At 40.1% G+C, this 16,507-nt stretch overlaps 4 non-coding genes across 4 annotated transcripts; all 4 read right to left on the reverse strand.

Moving 5' to 3' along the window:
* Positions 1–2,645: 2,645 nt before the first annotated feature.
* MIR892B (microRNA mir-892b) lies at positions 2,646–2,718 on the reverse strand. Its single transcript, NR_036022.1, has one exon. It is a non-coding gene; the product is annotated as a microRNA mir-892b (primary transcript).
* Positions 2,719–4,184: 1,466 nt separating this feature from the next.
* On the reverse strand, positions 4,185–4,260 carry MIR890 (microRNA mir-890). Its single transcript, NR_036001.1, has one exon. It is a non-coding gene; the product is annotated as a microRNA mir-890 (primary transcript).
* A 1,993-nt stretch (positions 4,261–6,253) lies between these two features.
* On the reverse strand, positions 6,254–6,326 carry MIR892A (microRNA mir-892a). The gene has a single exon (NR_036004.1). It is a non-coding gene; the product is annotated as a microRNA mir-892a (primary transcript).
* A 4,295-nt stretch (positions 6,327–10,621) lies between these two features.
* On the reverse strand, positions 10,622–10,699 carry MIR891B (microRNA mir-891b). Its single transcript, NR_036003.1, has one exon. It is a non-coding gene; the product is annotated as a microRNA mir-891b (primary transcript).
* Positions 10,700–16,507: the final 5,808 nt, after the last annotated feature.

Consider the following 16,507-nt stretch of genomic DNA (forward strand, 5'->3'; position numbering starts at 1 on the left):
AACTGAACATTTGCAAAAATGCAAATGCAATCATATTACCACAACATTTCTACCAAATATATTTAAAGATCACAAGATGCATTGCTATTTACAATCTACTTACCTTAGTGCTAAGGTGTAACACTTTCAGAAATTCTTAACATCAGTTAAACTGCCCTTTTCTCATTTCCAAATTTCTCCAGAAATTAGTATCTCAGAAAGCTTACAGCCAACCAGGATGAGGATATGAAGGTTTTTCAAATCATTATGTTAGAGCTCAGTTCTCTGAATAAACTAAAGTCACAGATGCCACTAAACAACTACAATGGTTCTTAGTGTCAAGAAGTGAGGTGAATAGAAAAAAGTAAGCAACAATTAGTACAATTGTTGTCCAAAACAAAAATTGCTCAGAAAGCATGATGATTATAAATTAAAAAACAATTTTCAGTGAAATCCCCAAATATAATAGCTAGGCAAAAACTTACCATATCTTTTCCAGATATCTACAAGGAAAGCTGGAAATTTTTCCTGCAAAACCCCAAACCTGGATTGGTCATCTAATTCTATTATTAGAAGAGGAAGAAGATCATTTAGGGAAATTATTTTCTTTCAGTTGAGATTAACCCCCAGTGCTCCACTGGCTACCCTTAGAGTCTAAAGGTCTTGAGGACACCTTAGGTCCAGATGGCTCTCAGGACTCTGCTGGGTCTAAGAAAGGCAATTCAAGAGTGATTACAGTTCCACTTCCATCACCAGTCTGAAGGCCATCACAAACTTGTACTTACTCTACCCAGAAAGGACCCAGTGACATGTAATCTAAGTGACTGGCACATTTCTGAGTAGGGAACTTCCCACAGCACGTTTAATTGTGGAGATGCTGCCCCATCTTGCATGTTCTCTCCCTGTAGCTTTCATCACTCCTCCGAGCATAGCATGATGCCTGAACCCTGAACTTATTTATTCATTAGTCCTAGAGAATGCCCAAGCCCACTACCCTCCAACTTGCATGTATGCCTCACTGAGGACCCTCTCACTTGCTCTATGTTTATCTGGATGATTTCCAGGACCAGGAGAGAACAAGTTTGTTCCTGATTTCGCTTCTTCTTTTGGGAAATATCTTTATCTTCTGTATCCCATAGGTGTTCACATTGTAGCAAACGACCATGAAACTTATTTTGAGGATGACTGAGGTCTAGCTAACCACCAAGGATCTCCTGAGATCAATGAGGACATCTAAAGGTGCCTGTAACTCTATACCCTCACCAGTCTGAGGGCCACCACAAACTTGTACTTCATGACTTTTATTCCACCCAGAGAAAAAACCAATTACATGTAATCTAAGTTACTGGCACTCTATTAGTCAATTGTCATGCTGCTAATAAAGACATACCAAAGACTGGGTAATTTCTATTAAAAAAAGAGGTTTAATTGACTCACAGTTCAGCATGGCTGGGGAAACCTCAGGAAACTTGCAATTACGGTAGAAGGGGAAGCAAACACGTCCTTCTTTACATGGAGGCAGGAATGAGAAGTGTTGAGCAAAGCGGGTGAAAGCCCCTTATAAAACCATCAGATCTTGTGAGAACTCACTATCATGAGATCAGCAGCATGGGAGTAACCGCCCCCATGATTCAATTACCTCCCACCGGGTCCCTCCCATGACACATGGGGATTATGGGAACTATGATTCAAGATGAGATTTGGGTGGGGACACAGCCAAACCATATCAGACACCTTTCTGGGAATAGCCCTGAACACAGCATGGTCGAAAGGGGAAGTGCTGCCCCATCTTGCATTTTCATACCCTGCAGCTTTCATCACTCCTCTGAGCACAGTATGATGCCTGAATCCTGAATTTATTTATTCATCAGTTCAAAATAATGCCCAGCCCACAAGCCCCCAACTTGCATGTCTCCCTCAGTGCCCTCTCACCTGCTCTATGTTTACCTGGATGATTGCCCAGACCAGGAGAAAACAAGCTTATTCCCGTTTTCTATTCTTCAACTAGGAAGTATCTTCATCTCTTCTATCACTTTCTTCTTTAACATGATGGAGTCTACATCATTAGGAATGCACCAGTAGAATTATCTTGAGGATGCCTGAGGTCCATGTGGCCAAATAGGATCTCCTGGCATCAGGGAGGGCAGCTCAAGGCCCTTGCAACTCCACATCAGGGGTCTACAGGCAACTATATGCTTGTACTTGGTAAGCCTTAGTCCACTCAGAGAGGAACTAGTTACATATAATCTAAGTGACTGGCACCTTTCTGGAACATATTATGGACGAATGGGGAGGTGCTACTCCATCGTGCAATGTGAATCCCCATCCTAGAGAATGTCCAGCCCACTGCCCTCCATCATGTATGTTTCCCTCAGCAAGAGCACTCTCACTTGGCTTCATGTTTACCCAGATGGTTGCCAGGACCACGAGAGAACAAGCTTGTTTTTCTGTTCTTCTATTAGGAAGTATCTTCACGTCTTCTATCCTTCTCTTCTCTATCATATAGGTATTCTCATTATTAGGAATGAACCACTGAAATCATCTAGAGGATGTTTGAGGTTCAGGTGGCCAGCTAGGATCTCCTGGCATCATTGAAGACAACTTAGGGCTCCAGCAACTCCAACTCATCGCCTGTCTGAAGACCACCACACACTTGTACTTGGTAAGCCTTACTCCACTCAGAAAGGAAACAGTGACATGTAATCTAAGTGACTGGCACCTTTCTGAATAGGGCACTGCCCACAGCACGACTGATAGTGGAGGTGCTGCCCCATCACCCACCATCACGCACTGCAGCTTTCATCACTCCCCTCAACACAGCAGGCTGCCTGAGCCCTGAACACATTTATTAAGTCCTAGAGAAGTTCCAGCCCACTGCCCTCCAACTTGGCATGCCTGCCTCAATGAAGACCTTCTCACTTGATTTATGTTGACCTGGATGATGGCCAAGACGAGAAGAAAAAAAATCTTGTTCCCGTTTTCTCTTCTTTTAGGAAGTATCTTTATCTCTTCTATTATTATCTTATCTAACCTGTAGGTGCTCACATTGTTAGAAATGGATCATTAAAATCATCTTGAGGATCCCTGAGTTCCAGGTGGCTTCCAAATCTCTCCTGGGATCAATGAAGGCAGTTGAAGGTGCTTGCAGGTCTGTCTCCTCACCAATCTGAACGCCATCATAAAATTGTACCTGGAGAATCTTGCTCTACCCAGAAAGGAGCTGGAAACATCTAATCTAAGTGACTGACCCCTTTTGGAGTAGGGCACTGCCCACAACATGGCTAATTGTGGGGGTGCTGTCCCATCTTGCATGTTCTCCCCCTGTAGCTTCCATCACTCCTGAGCACAGCATGATGCCTGAACCCTGAATTTATTTATTCAACAGTCCTGGATCATGTCTAGCCCACTGCCCTCCAATGTACATGCCTCCCTAAATGAGGAACCCCTCACCTGCTCTATGTTTACCTGGGTGATCGCCAAGACCAGGAGAAAGCAAGATTGTTCTCATTCTATTTTTCTAGTAGGAATTATCTTCATCTTGTCTTTCTCATCTATAACCTGCATGTGTTCATGTTGTTAGGGACAGACGATTTAGAATATCTCGAGGATGCCTGAGGTCCACATGGCCAACTAAGGTCTCCTGGTATCAGGAAAGGTACCTCAAGGCTCTTGAAACTCCACCCTATCATGGGTCCAAAGGCCACTACAAACTTATACTTGTTGAGCCTTACACTATCAAGGAAGAAACCAGTGATGTATAATCTAGGAAACTGGCACATTTCTAAGTAGGACACTGCACACAGCATGTCTGATAGCGGAGGTGCTGGCCCATCTTGCAAGGTCAACCCCCGTCCAGGAGAATGTCCAGTCTGCTGCCCTCCATGACGCATGTCTCACTCAATGAGACATGCTCACTGCTCCATATTTGCCCAGATGGTTGCCAGGACCATGAGAGAACAAGCTTGTTTTCTGTTCTTCTATTAGGAAGTATCTTCATTTCTTCTTTCTATTCTCTGAAAAATAGGTATTTCCATTGTTAGAAATGCATCATTGAAATCATCTTGAGAACACCTAAGGTTCAGGTGGCCAGCTAGGATCTCCCGGCATTACTGAAGCCGGGAGCAACTCCCGGCTCACAACAACTAAAGCCTCCAGCAACTCCACTGCATCACCTGTCCGAAGGTCACCATGAACTTGTACTTGGTAAGACTTACTCTACTCAGAAAGGGAATAGTTACATGTAATCTAAGCAACTGATGCCTTTCCAAGTAGGGCACTTCCCACAGCATGACTGATTGTAGAGGCACTGCCCCATCATCCACCATCGTGCACTGCAGCTTTCATCACTCCACTCAACACAGCAGGATGCCTGAACCCTGAACTTATTCTTAATTTCTAGAGAATTTCCAGCCCACTGCCCTCCAACTTGGCATGCCTGCCTCAGTGACGACCTTCTTATCTGATTTATGTTCACCTGGATGATGGCCAAGACAAGAAAAAGATTGTTCCTGTTTTCTCCTTTTAGGAAGTAACTATCTTTTCTGTCATTGCCTTCTCTAACTTGTAGGTGCTCACATTGTTAGAAATGATCATCTTGACGATGCCTGAATTCCAGGTGGTTTCCAAGGTTCTCCTGGGATCAATGAAGGCAGCTCAAGATGCTTGCAGGTCTACCCCCTCACCAGTCTGAGGACCACCACAAAAGTGTACTTGGTGAGCCTTCCTTCACCCAAAGAGGTGTCAGTCACATGTAATCTAAGTGACTGACAGCTTTTTGAGTAGAGCACTGCCCACAACATGGCTAATTGTGGAGGTGCTGTCGCATCTTGCGTGTTCTCCACCTGTAGCTTCCATCACTCCTCTGAGCACAGCATGATGTCTGAACCCTGAACTTATTTATTCATCAGTCCTGGATCATGTCTAGCCCACTGCCCTCCAAGGTATATGCCTCCCTAAGTGAGGAATCTCTCACCTACTCTATGTTTATCTGGATGATTGCCAGGACCAGAAGAGAGCAAGATTGTTCCCATTTTCTATTTTTCTAGTAGGAATTATCTTCATCTTGCCTTTCTGATCTATAACCTGTAGGTGCTCATGTTGTTAGGGACAAGCCACTTAACTTATCTTGAGGATGCCTGAGGTCCACATGGCCAACTAAGATCTGCTGGTCTCAGGGAAGGTACCTGAAGGCTCTTGCAACTCTACCCTATCATGGGTCCAAAGGCCACTACAAACTTATACTTGGTGTGCCTTACTCTACCTGGAAAGGAACTAGTGACATATAATCTGGGCGACTGGCACATTTCTGGGCAGGGCACTGCACACAGCATGGCTGATTGTGGCGGTACTGCCCTATCTTGCACAGTTATACCCTACAGCTTTCACCACTCCCCTCAACACAGCATGGTGCCTGAACCCCGAACTTAACTTATTCATAAGTCCCAAAGAATACCCAGCTCATTGCCCTTCAACTTGCATGCTTCCTTCAGTGAGTACCCTCTCATCTGCTTTGTTTACCCAGATAATTACCAAGACCAGTAGTGAACATACATTTTCCAGATTTCTCCTCTTCTACAAAACATATATTCATCTTTTACCTTTTGCTTCCTTAACACATAAGTGTTCATATTGTTTGGTGTGCACCATCGAAATCATCTTGAGGATGCCTGAGGTCCACATGACCAACTAGGATCTTCTGGCATTCGAGAAGGCAGTTGAAAGGCCCCTGACACTCCACTGCATCAGGAGTCCAAAGGCCAGCCAAAAGTTGTGTTTGGTGATATTACTTCACCCAGAAAGGAACCAGTTACATATAATCCAAGTGACTGGAACTGTTCTAGAAAAGGCACTGCATACATTATGGCTGAATACGGAGGTGCTGCCCAGTCTCACATGGTCGCTCCCAGCAGCTTTCATCACTCTCCTAAATGCAACAGAATGCCTGAACCCTGATCTCATTTATTCATCACTCCTAGAGAATTTCCAGCTCACTGCCCTCCAATCTGCATATCTCACTCAGTAAAAGTACTCTCACCTGCTCGGTGTTTGCCCAGATCACACCCAGGAGCAGGAGAGAACAAACTTGTTCCATTTTCTGTTCTTCTATTAGAAAGTAACTTCACGTCTTCTATCTCTCTCTTCTCTACAGGTGTTCACGTCTTAAGGATGCCTGAGGTTCAGGTGGCCAGCTAGGATCTCCTGGCATTATTAAAGACAACTCCTGCAGCTCCATCCTATTACCTGTCCGAAGGCCACCACAAACTTGTACTTAGTGAGCCTTACTCTACGCAGAAAGGACACAGTGACATGTAGTGTAAGTTACTGGCACCTTTCTGAGTAAGGCACTGCCCACAGCATGGCTGATTGTGAAGGTGCCGCCCCATCCCCCACCATTGTCCCCTGCATCTTTTATCACTCCCTTCAACACAGCAGGATGCCTGAATCTGGAACTTACTTATTATTAAGTCCTAGAGAATGTCCAGCCCACTGCCCACCAACTGTCATGCCTGCCTCAGTGAGAACCCTCTCACTTGCTCTATGTTTACCCAGTGATTGCCAGGACCAGGTGAGAACAAGCTTGTTACCGTTTTCTATTACTCTATTAGGAACGATCTTCATCTCATCTTTCTCTTCTTTAACCTGTAGGTGTTCACATTGGTAGGAATGCACCACTGAAATCATCTTGAGGATGCCTGAGGTCCACATGGCCAGCTAGGTTCTCCTGTTATCAGGGAAGGCAGCTTGAGGCTTTTGCAGCTCTACTCCAACACGGGTACAAAGGCCACCACAAATATATACACGGTGAGCCTTACTCTACCCAGAAAGGAGCCAGTGACATAAAATCTACATAAATGGCACCTTTCTGAGTAGGGCACTGCACACAGCATGGCTGATTGTGGAAGCGCTGCCCTGTGCCCCACCATTGTCCCCTGCAGGTTTTATCATTCCCCTCAATAGAACATGATGCCTGAACAATTTGATTCATAAGTCCTAGAGAATGCTCATCCCACTGCTCTCCAAAGTGCATCCCTCCTTAAGTGGAGACCCACTAATCTTCTCCATGTTTACCTAGATGATTGACAGGAGCAGGAGAGAATAAGCTTGGACATGTTTCCTTTTCTTAAGAAGTATCTTTATCTTCTCTAACTTCTAAAAATGGAAGTTTTTTTATATATATAGCATTTCACGTGGTTTGATCTCCCTAAAGTTTACACAAAAAACCCTCCAATACACCCACCACATCCTTCTTTTCTCCATATATTCCTTCATTCCAAATACATAGAATAAAAATGACAAGAATTGCAAAAATTCCTAAGTGAAGCTAAAGTACATTAGAGATGTGAAAGACAGAAACTTATTTTCTTCATCCATCCTTTGAGAGGAAACTACACTTTTAACTCATAACTTTTGAATTTTCCTACAGGCCTTTTGTGCTCTGATTTTCCCTGAAATAATCTGAATCAGAGGGAGGTGGTAAGACAGTATGTGGGGAGATACCTGACCCCAATCCAGTTCTCCTGGCCATGATTGGAACCTTGCACTCACTCCCAACCATGAAATTACCAAAACCTACGTGATCATTCATCTATTATTCTGCTACAAAGCGTGACACAAAGGTAGCAAAGTTTCATATCCTTTATTCACCAACACAAACGTAATTGTTGATATGGAGCAGCAGAGAAGAAATATGCCCAATATCTGGGACCCTTAGTGGTCTAGAAAAGCTGTGAGAGCAAACTTCTGAAAAATGATGCCTATTTTGACCCAGTTGTGCCAGTATTTATTTCTTGCATTGGCCTTAGGATGTTTAACTCACACAGATGATGATAAGCTGTTTACCATGCAAGAACAAGCACTGAATACACCAGTTGGCATGGAGTCAGAGACTACTATATATCTCCTTATATTTCATTGCCTTATTTCATAAGTTATGTGAAAAAATAAAGGTAAATACAAATAAAAGGACAAGAGCAACAACAATAATTTATATTTCTGAAATGCTCACTTACACCACATCAATGTACTTGGGAATTTTATGTGAATCTTCTCATATATCCTCACAATCTTTTACATACTGACACGGATTTGTCATGAAGATTAATGAAAAAACATGTGAAGATACGCTTGGATCCTCAAATATAACACAGGAGATATTATGCTTATGGCAACATAAAAGGCACATCTAGAGAAGAAAAATTACCTATGAAATTTCCTATTTACAACCTACTTAACCATCTATAAGTATGTGGGTAGTTCTATTACGTATAATTCACCAGTGCTATTAACTGTCTTTCTTTACACCAAATGGTCCCGAGATCTTGATAATTCTGATGCATGAGAGAGCAATACAGGAACAGCTGGCAGCAGGTACTTTCAGATTTATGATGGGAAGGCAGAGTTCTCCTAAGTGCCTCGCTTGGGACATACTGACTGTGATGATGTGGAATGAGAATTTCTTTAATACAGCAATGCATTAAAAATGGAGATATCACTGTCTATCTAGATTGATTAAAATATTAAAACCACTAGATTTGGCCGGGCGCGGTGGCTCACGCCTGTAATCCCAGCACTTTGGGAGGCTGAGGTGGGCAGATCACAAGGTCAGGAGATCGAGACCATCCTGGCTAACATGGTGAAACCCCGTCTCTACTAAAAAAAATACAAAAAATTAGCCCGGCATGGTGGTGGGCGCCTGTAGTCCCAGCTACACAGGAGGCTGTGGTGGGAGAATGGTGTGAACCCATGAGGCGGAGCTTGCAGTGAGCAGAGATGGGCTACTGCACTCCAGCCTGGGTGATAGAGCAAGACTCCATCTCAAAAAAAAAAAAAAAAAAACACTAGATTAGTAAGGTTGTGAGAAAACAAAGAGATACTACACTAAATACCTCCACAAACTGTCAGCATTAACCATCAATCAATATTAGAAAAATAAGAATTTTATCAAAAAAGAAAGATGGATTTGTAGAAGTGCCCAACCGCATACTCAGTTCTTGGAAAATACAAACCCTTCCAAGAGGAGACTTCAGGATCGCTAAGGACTTAAACCCCTTACCAGATGAATTAGGTGGAGCAATGCTTTACTGAAAACTATTTAAAAATCCTAGTCTTGTAATCATACAACTGGAATGGTCTCAAAAATAATGAGCCATATCAGAGGTAAGGTGGTAAGGAATAGATAATATGTAAAAATTATGAGCTTCTTGTACATAAGCCTCTACATGTCTAGGGATTTCCAGGCTCCTACCATTTGGTAAGTGGAGGCTACAGTTTCCAGATCAGATGGAGGAACAGTGACCAAATTTATCTGGTGTCTAAAACAACATAAAACCCAGATATATACAGAAAAGCTTGTCTTTCAGACACTGTAGAGTGATCTGTGAGAGAGGGGACACATTAGAACAGTCCATCCATTCTCCTGCCAACTTCTCAGAGAGAGAATATCGACTCCAGTGCAGAGAATGGGAACCCAGGCAAAGCCTGGCAATTTTCAACATTAACAGATTAAAATGGAAAAAAGAGATCATCTCACTAGATGCAGGGAGATATGTGACTAAATCTAACATCCATATCTGAAACATAATAACAGCAAATCAGGCATAGCACAGAGTATATCCTCAATTGCTTGAATGGCATCTATGAAAAACCACAGCTAAATTAAGACTTAATTGTTAACGTTCTTATGCTTGACGCCTGAGATCAGGAACCAGATGAGAATGTCCCATTCACCATTTCTGTGCAAGAATTATACCAAATTAAAGTGAGGAAATCAGGTAAGGACATAATATTTTATAATTTGCAATCATGAATGAGTAAAATCAGGAGTCTGTCATCTTCAACCATTGACTTCCCCTTACCTGTGTTTGCAGTGGCTTCGATGCTTGCACTGCAAGTAAATTATCTCTGCAGGCATAGATATCCACAGAGTATTCTAGAAAAATATGTAAAATGAATAATAAAGCAGAACAAAGCAGAACACATTACAATATGTATATGAAAAACCACCAATGAAATCCTTTGAGTGATAACTGATGATATGCTTCTTAGTACTAACATAATAGCAGTGTTACTAAGACTGATACCATTAGTTATAGTACTAGTACTGCTTGCAGTAGTACTAACAGGAAAATTTGCTGAATGATTACATGTCTGGCAGATATGTAGTTCAGATTTTCATATGGATTTCCACATTTCATACACACGACAAATCAGTACCAAAGAGATAGTATCCTAATGTTTTGATTTGTCATGGTGATTGAGGACATGTGTAGAACATACATTTGGAAATGGAAAAAAACCAGAAATATACAGATAAGCATAGTAATCACAGATAATCATGTGATCATAGAACAACATTAAGACTGCTATGGAGTGTTAACCTCACAGAAACCATCCACATTAACCTCAGAAAAACAGAAAATAAGAAGAAATTCATCTTGCTGCTATATGTCCTCCAATCTGACCTAATAAAAGGTGTTTATTGAACATGCTCTTATTTTTACCAAAGTACTAGTAATATAGTCTCTACTAGTACGACTACTCTACTACCAGTATCACTACAAGGAGGTGAAGGAAAAGCAGCAGTAGCTACATAACTGATGACTTACATGGTTTGTAATGTCCATGAGGCCTGTAGAGATTATCTCTTTTGACCCTCACAACAAACATGTGCCATTGAATGTTTTACTGAATCAATGACTCAGGTAAGTTGCAAGGATTAAGGAGACAACATTTGTAGACTCTTTTGGGACCTACAAAGAAACAAAGAAGCTACGTAATTATAGTATGACTATGAAACATTTAATACCTAAAATAAATGACATACTAATTTACTATTCACGACCTGTGTAGCTATCAGCATGTATATTTTCTTTCTCATTTCTATTAGTAATAATTTACCGGTGCTGCAGTTGGAGGATGAAAATCTTGAAAGGGCTGGCAGTAAAGCTCTACCAATTCATTATAATTGTGACGTCTCCAAATTTGCAAATCACAGATTATGATACAGAATGAGGCTGTCTGTACTGAGCTCAATCTAAATATATAGACACTGATTCCCCACCCACAAATATGTAAAATGCGACAACTAACAGATAGTTTAAAGTGGGAAGAAAAAAGGACAGGTTAAAAAGAATGACAACCTTCCTCAAACCACCAGCAATAATTGTGTGAAGACTTGTTCGAAAGTTAAAATTCCCTAAAAATATACACATGTATATACATATATTCACAGATCTCCATGCAGAAATAAGATAATGTCCCCCAAAGCACATATACACGAAATTGAAGGGATTATGTAACTCAGACTTTATCCACATTAATAATGAGTAAGTCCTGTATTGTTCATTTCTAATTCATTGCCTGTCCATAACTAACACTCTTTATATTATCTTAAAAGAACTATGATAAAATTCTTTAAATGCTTATTTTCTAATGCAGATCAAAGATATTAATAAAAAGTCATACAAAGAAAAAAATGTGGAGAATCTACCACAGGAGTTCCTAAATGGTATTCTTAACAGTTACATAATAATAATCAACACAAGGTAATCACGGCTTACAAATACAGTTTCCAAAAATAACTGGTGGCTGATATGACATGTTAAATGAAGCAAATGGCTGGAAAACCCATATTGAGCTGACAGTTCATAAAACTCATGATGTGATAGGCGAGTTCTACAATTAGAAGTAACTCTTGGTGACTTAACAACTCTGATTATGCAGGCTATTTATTAAATACTGCAATTCATTATACAGAGGGAGGTTGTTATCTTTATGGAATTATCTGAAAAATGAAGAGAACTGGTTGACAGCTAAGGAAATGAGGCAAGAATAAAAGACAAAAAATGACAAAGTTATTTTGCCTGTTTTCCAGCCACAATCATACAGCAAAAATAAGATTGTATTCAAAACAGAAATCAATCAAAAATTGGTAGGATAAATAAAGTTTTCACACATATAGACACAAAACTATTTGGTTTCCTTTATTAGACATAACATAGGTTTGCTTCGATAAGTATTTTTCTTAATTTTAAACGACTAAGGGCCAGGCGTGGTGGCTCACACCTATAATCCCAGCATTTTGGGTGGCCGAGGTGGGTGGACCACCTGAGGGCAGAAGTTTGAGAGTGGCCAATATGGTGAAACCCCGTGTCTACTAAAAAAACAAACATTAGCTGAGTATGGTTGCGGGTGCCTGTAATCCCAGCTACTGGGGAGGTTGAGGCAGGAGAATCCCTAGAACCTGGAGCTAGAGGTTGCAGTGAGCCGAGATCGCACCATTGCACTCCAGCCTGGGTGACATGAGTGAAACTCCGTCTCAAAAAAAAAAAAAGACTAGGAAGCTAACATTTAAGAAAGATGAATGAAATAAATTAATACATTTGAATATTGAATATATTTTCCTAGGTTCCCCAATTATGGTTAGACAGCAAAACATTTATTATGAAAAATTAAGACAAATTCATTTCATAGAAAGAGAACAGTTCCATTAATTTTCTGTGGTGACTTGCAAAACGTTTCTACACTCAGCAATGAATTCCTTCTGTAAATTATATTTGCTTAATTTAATTAATAAATACAGTAGCAATAAAGATAATTATTAACATTTACTCAATGTTGATTTAATTAGATTATATAATATATATTTGGAGATTTTTTCATTTGATCCAGAAAACACCTATATTATATAAAAATCATTATTAATTTGATAGCACAGATTGGCTGTGAAGTTTGAGTGGAGCAACATGTATAAACTACTTGAGTTATGTAAAATGTCATAAGCACATCACTGAGTAGTGTATCACAGCGTTCATCACTGTGGCTGTCAAGGCTAATTCTTAATGCCACAGCAATTTCCAATTTAGACACTACTTAAAACATAGAAGTCCTGGAATTTCTGAGGTTAATCCTGTACTCCTTGCTATTATTAGTGAATATTAAACCCCACTATTCCATTGGTCCTCTTCAGGTTCTAGATTCTTCTCAATTTTCTGGGGTTTAAGTGGATTCCAAATCCCAATGATCTTACCAGGGAGTAATGTTGGTCCTGTTACAACAAACCATTTATTTTTTTTAATATGCATGATATTGAATCCAGTTTCAAATACAGGCCTAAAATAGTACCTAGGATAAACTCAAAAGAGGTAATTCATAACAAACACTTATGAACACTCCACAAGCGTCTTACAGAGCAGCCAATACCTTCGTTCTAGCTTTTGACAAAAGAGACTGTTTGCGAGTCGACTGGCAAGGAGACAAGAGGAAAGCCTCAAATCTTTCTCCTTGACGGGGGTTGGGTTGGATTTTATAAGCAGAGGGTAATGAGGAGTGATCTGACTGGCTCTTGCAATGAGGTGATGCTAGGAGGCAGGATCTGACGGGATCCTGCCATGGGGTGACACAAGGGCTCAACCTGGTGGTATCCTGGGTCCTGCCATGCAGTGTCCACTTCCTAATTCAGTCCCCACTTCTTGGTCTGAGCACTTAGGTCCCTCCCATGGCTGCACGCTTAGTTCATCTGATCATGTTCAAGTTATGTGACCTTCAACGTGGGGGTCCATAGCAACTGTAAAAGAACTCACAACTTTGTTACAGAAAAGTTGTTACAAACCCTCCCTTTTTTATGTCCATTCCTCAATCTTGAGAGAAAAGGGGTAAGGACCATTCTAGATACTCCCTGCTGATTAGGATCACAGACCTTGTTTAAAGAACTGAAGTTGTTTTTATCATCATATCTGCCATGCTGATCTGTGATCAGTGATCGTGGATGTTACTATTGTAATTGTTTTGGGGGTGCCACAAACCCCATCCATATAAGACAGCAAACAATTGTTAAATGTTATGTGTGTCCTGACTGTCCCCCCAATCATCTATTTCCCTTCTTTTTCCCTCTCCTTAGGATTCCTTATTCCCTGAGACCAAAAAAAAAAAAAAAAAAAAAAAGCTATGGAAATTAGGCCAATTAAAAACCCTACAATGACTTCTAAGCGTTCAAGTGAATGGAAGAGTCACACATCCCTAACTATAAATTAAAAACTGATTAAGATTAGTGAGGAAAATATGTCAAAACCCAAGATAGGCCAAAAGCTAGGCCTTTTGCACCAGACAGTGAGCCAAGTTGTGGATGCAAGGAAAAGTTTTCGAAGGAAATTAAAAATTCTACTCCAGTGAACATGCAAAGGAGAAGGAAATAAATCAGTCTTATAGCTGATATGGAGAGTTTGAGTGCTCTGGACAGATAAAATCAGACACAACAGTCTCTTAGGCCAGAAACTAATCCAAAGCAAGACTCTCCTCAATTCTATCAAGGCTGAGAGAGGTGAGGAAGTTGCAGAAGAAAAGTTTGAAGCTAGCAAAGGTGGGTTCGTCAGGTGTAAGGAAAGAAGCCATTGCCATACAAAAATGTAAGGAGAAGCACTAAGTGTTGATATAGAAGCTATAGCCAAGTTATCCAGATCTAGTTAAGATCATAGATGAAGTTGGCTACATGAAACAAGAGATTTTCAGTCCAGATGACACCACTTTCTAATGGAAGAACAAGCCATCTAGGATTTTTGTAGCTAGAGAGGAAATAACTCTGCGTGGCCTCAAAGCTTTAAAGGACAGGGTGATGACTCTCTTGTTAGGGGCTAATGCAGCTGATGACTATAAGTTGAAGCCAAAGATCACTTATGATACTAAAAATCCTAGGGCCCTTGAGAATTATGCTAAATCTTCTCTGCCTGCACTCTATAAATGGAACAGCAAAGCCTGGATGACAGCACATCTGTTTACAGCATGGTTTACTACTTTAAACCCACTATTGAGATCTACTGCTTAAAAATCAAAAAGATTCCTTTCAAAGTATTTTTGCTCATTGACAATGCACCTAGTCACCAAAGAGCTCTGATGGAGAAATACAAGTAGATAAATGTTTTCCTGTCTGCTAACACAATATCCATTTTGGAGCCCATGAATCAAGTAGTGATTTTAATTTTCAAGGCTTATTATTTAAGAAATACATTTCATAAGGCTATAGCTGTCATAAATAGTAATTGCTATGATGGATCTAGGCAAAGTCAATTAAAAATCTTCTGTAAGGGATTCACCATTCTAGATTCCCTTAAGAATGTACATGATTTATAGGAGGCTGTCAAATATCAAAATTAATAGGTGTTTCGGAGAAGTTGATTCCAACCCTCAGGGATGACTCTGAGGCGTTCAAGACTTCAGTGGAGGAAGTAATTGCAGATTTGGTGGAGATAGCAAGAGAACAAGAAATATTGAAGCCTCAAGGTGTGTCTGAATTGCTACAGTCTCATGATAAAACTTTAACAAGTGAGCAAAGAAAGTGGTTTCTTGAGATGAAATCTACTCCTGGTAAAAATGCCGTGAACAGTGTTGAAATGACAACAAAGAATTGAAAATAGTAAATAAATTTAGTTGTAAATGCAACAGCAGGGTTGGAGAGGATTGACTCCAAATTGGCAAAAAAGTTCAATTGTGGGTAAAATGCTACCCAAGAGCATTGCATGCTACAGTGAAATCTTTTGTAAAGGCAAGATCAATTGATACAGCAAACTTCAACTTCAGAAATTGCCCCAACCACCCCAACCTTCAGTAACTACCAACAACAGCCAATGATATTGAGGCAAGACCCCTACCAGTAAAAAGATGATGACTCACTGAAGGATTAGATGATCTTTAGCATTTTTTTTTACCAATACAGAATTATTAAATTTAGACATGTACTTTTTAGACATAATGCTATTGCATATTTAATAGACTACAGTACAGCGTAAACCTAAGTTTTATATGCACTGGGAAACCAAAGAATTTGTGTGACTTGCTTTATTGTGATATATACTTCATTGTGGTGGTCTGAAACTGAACACACAATATCTCTGAGGTATGCCTATACTTTATGTTGCCTAGGTTCTCTACTTACTATGAAATTATACCATACCTATTATTTTTTAAAAAATTACTAAAGACATTTCCTTTTTTCAAACAATGGAAACTATATCACTAATTATTATCAAGGGCCATGAACAATTCACTACACACTCACCAATATTTCCCATCTTTGAAATGATAATCATTTGTGGTATTAATAAAATAAAAACAACCAATATTAACATCAATTTGATGCTTCTTAACCTTTCAGATAGAGTGTCTGAACTGAATTTGTGAACTCTTTAATCATCAAAAAATTATATAAACTTATTTAATTTATATCATATGATTTTTACTAGTTTTAAGTGGAGAGGTGTAAAATAATTTTGAAACTTAAGAAGTGACAATATAAACATAAATGTTTATGTAATCACAGCATCCATTTTCACTAAAGACACATACATTAGTGACACAGTTATTTCTCATTCAGACCTACCATACAAAACCACAGGATGTGAACCTCAGCAAAGTCCCTCTGAGAACTAACTGTTACCATCTCACTGCTTGCCTCTATTACCTCAAATCCTCACAGCTGCCTGAGGTCTACGTGGCACATGGCAAAGATTGTTTTATGTGAAGATCCAGGTAGTTATAG

The sequence above is a fragment of the Pan troglodytes genome, chromosome X, assembly GCF_028858775.2.
Source record: "Pan troglodytes isolate AG18354 chromosome X, NHGRI_mPanTro3-v2.0_pri, whole genome shotgun sequence".
Classification (NCBI taxonomy): Eukaryota; Metazoa; Chordata; class Mammalia; order Primates; family Hominidae; genus Pan; species Pan troglodytes.